Raw genomic sequence first — 5336 nt, 5'->3', positions numbered from 1 at the left:
TTTCCTTCATAATAGTACTCCTACTGACTTCGGCTTTAGTAATAAATAAATTCGCTTTGTCGAAATCCCTATAATGAGTAGCATTTGCGGCTGCCGAATAAACCAACTTTAGATGGGATAAGATGCTCGATAGGGCATGAGGTTCAGTATCATAACAGTTTCCTCGTAGTAACGCCAGCGAATCTCGTCAAGAACTCTTTGTGCTTTGAAAACAGACATAGGGATACGTTTTTGTGCTTTGAAAACTCTCTCGAACTTAAGTAGACGATCGGTTGGAACTTTCCTTGCGAGTTTCCTTAGCCCACTTTTCTTCTTCTTTATCCTAGGGATATACTTTACTAGTTTGAAACTTGTCATAAATAAGGTTATTCCCCGCCTACCTTTACTTTATTTTGAATCTTTTTTTTCTTCTTAATCTTTCTATTCAGAATTCAGTTAACGACGAGATTTAGTATCCTTTCTTGCATTTTCATAACTCGTGAAATGCCGAGTAGGCACGAATTCCCCCAATTTGCGACCTACCATAGGATTTGTTATGTAAATAGGTATATGTTCCTTTCCATTATGAATCGCGATTGTATGGCCAACCATTGTGGGTAGAATGCTAGATGCCCGGGACCACGTTACTATTGTTTCTTTCTCCTCCTTCATATTGACCTTTTCTATCTTTGCCAATAAATGATGAGCTACAAAAGGATTCGTTTTTTTTCGTGTCACAGCTGATTACTCCTTTTTTCCTTTTTAAAGAGTGGCATTCTATGTCCAATATCTCGATCGAAGTACGGAGGTCAGAATAAATAGAATAATGATCAATGGAAAAAAGCAAAAAATCCTTTAGCTGGATAAGGGGCGGATGTAGCCAAGTGGATCAAGGCAGTGGATTGTGAATCCACCATGCGCGGGTTCAATTCCCGTCGTTCGCCCATCGCATTATTGCAAATTCCAAAAATGCAATTTTCCATATTCCTAGTTACGTATTTACTTACGGCGACGAAGAATAAAACTATCGCTATATTTTTTCCTTTTCCTAGTTCTTCTTCCAAGCGCAGGATAACCCCAAGGGGTTGTGGGTTTTTTTCTACCAATGGGAGCTTTCCCTTCACCGCCCCCATGGGGGTGGTCCACAGGGTTCATAACTACCCCTCTTACTACGGGGCGTTTACCTAGCCAACACTTAGATCCGGCTCTACCCAAACTTTTTTGGTTCACCCCAACATTACCCACTTGTCCGACTGTTGCTAAGCAGTTTTGGGATACTAAACGGACCTCCCCAGATGGTAATCTTAAAGTGGCCGATTTACCCTCTTTTGCAATGAGTTTCGCTACAGCACCTGCTGCTCTAGCTAATTGCCCACCCCTTCCACGTGTGATTTCTATGTTATGCATGGCCGTGCCTAAGGGCATATCGGTTGAAGTAGATTCTTCTTTTCTCTCAAAAAACCCCTTCCCAAACTGTACAAGCTTCTTCCAAAGCATACGGCTTTCTAGATGTATATGACGATCTCTAGACAGATGGATCTTATATGAATCATATGATGAAGTACCACATGAGTGGATATATAGGAAAGGAATCCAAATCTGCCGAATCGCTCATGTTATGATCTTCTACATCCTAGGTCTCTGCGTTCCGTCATCTGGCTTATGTTCTTCATGTAGCATTCAGATCGAATGACTCTATGAAATTACGTCGATACTTCCACATATTATGGGTAACGTAGGAGACATCCCTATTTTCCCCCGGGGGTCTTAATTACCACTGCTTAGCTTTCAATTTGCCTCTGACCATCAAATTAAATGTGAATAACCCGTCCTCCTCTCTTTGAAACAAGGGGCGCTTCCGGTTCTGTGCGTGCTTCAAACAATTTTGTCTTCTCCATATTACCATATCTCTAGAGCCAATAATTTTCTATGAGGAACTACTGAACTCAATCACTTGCTGCCGTTACTCAACAGTTTTCTGTTGAGGTCTATCCCGTAGAGGTAGTCAAATTGGATCAGTGATCGATTTCTAGGTTTCGTCGTAAACCTAATTGGTTACTTCCAATTACGTAAATCAATAGTTCAAACCGCACTCAAAGGTAGGGCATTTCCCATTGATATAGGAACTTTTGTACCAGAAACAATAGTATCTCCAATTATAGCCCCTCTGGGATGTAAAATATATCTCTTCTCACCATCCCCATAGTGTATGAGACAAATGTATGCATTTCGATTAGGGTCGTATTCTATGGTTACGATTCTACCAGATATGTCTTTTTGATTCCGTCGAAAATCTATTTTACGGTATAGGCGCTTATGACCTCCCCCTCTATGCCTTGCGGTAATGATTCCTCTGGAATTACGACCTTTACCACAACGGTGCCGTCCATGGATCAAATTATTTCGTGGATTGGATTTCACTTGCCTGTCTACGGTTCCCTTGCGTGTGCTCGGGATAGGTGTTTTGTATAAATGTTTCGCCGTATTATTAAGTATTCTCCTTTAGTTTTTTTCTCTATCTAGAAGTGGAATAGAATAACCCGGTTGAAGGGTAATGATCATACGTCTGTAATGCATTGTATGGCCCAGAATAGGTCCTATTCTTCTACCTTTTCCAGGTAGTCGATGGCTATTCACAGCTACCACCTTAACACCAAAGAAGAGTTCGACCCAATGCTTTATTTCTGTCTTAGTGAATCCCGATTCGACATTAAAAGTATATTGATTCTTTCCCAATAAACGAAGACTTTTTTCTGTAAATACTGCGTATTTGATTCCATCCATAAATCGACTTTCCCTCCTATGCTCTGAGTTCCAGTATCGATAAGAATTCGAGTTCTTATTGTTCTTATGTTATGGTATGAATATACCATACCAATTCGTTATGTATGGATGATGGATGAGATTCCATGGATAGAGAGCCAGTTCCAATAGACTTATGGAATGTTCCCGTTCGTGTGCATCCAGCAGGAATTGAACCCGCAAATTTACCAATTATGAGTTGGGCGCTTTAACCATTCAGCCATGGATGCTTAACAGGGATCATCGTACATCGTAAATAACCAATTTTCATATAGAAAGACATATCATAGAAAAATGAAATCGAAAATATTCCGAGATGGCAAATATTCGGAGATGACTATGAAAACACCTCTCTGGATCCTCGAATTGAAAGAGAGATTGAGAGGGATCAAGAATCCTAATTCTCGCTATTTGGAATGGATCCAATTCTATTGAGTCTGACTCATAGTGATCATTTCTCTTTAGCAAAGAATGACCTTGGTTATCAAAGGATTGAACAACCGGGATCCATTTACTTATGATACCTAGTTGGCATTGATAACAAGGATCTAATGAATTATGAGTTTAATAGATCCTCTTTAGCAGAAAGACGTATATTCCTTGCTCATTATCAGACAATCACTTATTCCCAAACCTCGTGTGGGACTAATCGTTTTCATTTACCATCTCATGGAAAACCCTTTTCGTTCCGCTTAGCCCTATCGGGTATTTTAGTGATAGGTTCTGTAGGAACTGGACGATCCTATTTGGTCAAATACCTAACGAAAAATTACGATTTTCCTTTCATTAAGGTACGAGGGCTTCTTATTCCACAAGAACGAAAGCACCTTTTCATTCTTTCATATACTAGGGGTTTTTACTTGGAAAAGACAATGTTCCATACTAAAGGATTCGGGTCCATAACCACGAGTTCCAGTGCACTAGATCTTGTAGCACTTAGCAACGAAGCCCTATCCATTAGTATTCCACATAAGAAATCCATTCTAGAAAAAAATACAATTAGATTAGCTCTTCATAGACAAACTTGGGGTTTGCGAGCCAAGGTAAGATCGGCTCGGGATCATGGGACCCTTTTCTATCAGATAGGAGGGGCTCTTGTACAAAATAGACTTACTAAGTAATAACCCCATAGAATCTATCTATATAAAGATAAAGAGGCAATCGTGTCAGGAAGCGGGTTTTTCTTTGGCCAAAAGGTACTTCGAACTTGGAACGAGCATGAAGAGATTAACGAGACTTCTTTCTCTTTTGAGTTTTTCTGGCGGACCTGCCGCGCAAGATCTTTGGTCTTCCCCTGGAACCGATGAAAAAAAGTGGATCGCTTCTTATGTACTCGCTCAGAATGATTCTTCTCTATCTATAGTTCATGGCCTATTAGAAGTAGAAGGTGCTCTGGTGCAATCCTTACCGACAGAAAAAGATTGCAGTCAGGTTGATAATAGTCGAGTGACATTACTTCGTCGGTCCGAACTAAGGAATCTGTTAGAAATGTTTTGAAATGGATATTGTTCTCTCTTTGATCAGGGATTGCTATATGAAAAGAAGTGGAGTTTGAAAAAGGGAACGGAATGCTCAAACCGGAACTGCTAGAGGAACGAATTTTCAATAGCATAACTTGGGCTCCTAGAATATGGCGCCCTTGGGACAATCTATTTGATTGCAGGGTTTTGTTCCGAAGCAAAGATATCCGCGGAGGCCGGTTCGTTCGTCCTATTCTGATATTCAGGACCAAGAGGTACTGGATTCTCTTTCGGATAGGCCCTGAAAGGAGAAGAAAGGCTGAAATGCCAACGGACCTCTGTCTATTCTCTAATTCACCCGATCCGATAGTACCCGTTTTTGGAACGTCCAGTGCCAAAGTCACTGAATGGGTAAGTCACCAATCCAATCCCTTTGACAAATCGGATGTCATATTAGATATCATATTCTATATATATAGAAATATCATAGATAGAATAGACATATAGAATTTTTGGTCGGCAAATTCGAAGGAATCATTGAGTGAAAAAGGAGCAAAGAATGACAAAAGACGAGACTCTACTAGTCTTCACTCTTGTGGTTTCCTCTTCCTCGGTTTCTGTTTTCTTATTCGGGATCTTGCTTTTCATGGTTCTCATCTCTGCAACTCGCGATTTTCGCGAGAGAACCAAATCCAAGTTGGTGAAGATCATGATTTGGGCTGGCACGGGGATCGTTTGATCGATTTCCTTGATTTGATCGCTACTTAATGGGCGTGCGCTCAAAGGATACAAACAGGGATTCGCAAACAAAAAGGGGAATTCGTAGTCACTTTTTCCTGTCGCGTAAAAAAAAAGTCTTTACGCGAGAGCAATAGAGGTTGGGATACATCTATCTCTTCTGAGCAACCTCTTTTGGATTCTTAAGACCACCCTTGCAGTAGGATACCATCTGCTTTGGGTTCTTTATTATCTCCTTCGAGGGATTTTTAGGATCGTTCAGGCTATATATATTTAGTCTATTTTGGCTTTTACTGTCTACTTTTCTCAGGGAGATGGTTAAGGACCTCAGAAGATAGAGGAGAGCGCCAGGCCCAG

Source organism: Aegilops tauschii, unplaced genomic scaffold (genome assembly GCF_002575655.3).
Source record: "Aegilops tauschii subsp. strangulata cultivar AL8/78 unplaced genomic scaffold, Aet v6.0 ptg001207l_obj, whole genome shotgun sequence".
In the NCBI taxonomy this organism is placed as follows: domain Eukaryota; kingdom Viridiplantae; phylum Streptophyta; class Magnoliopsida; order Poales; family Poaceae; genus Aegilops; species Aegilops tauschii.
Note: the sequence above shows the minus strand (reverse complement) of the source record.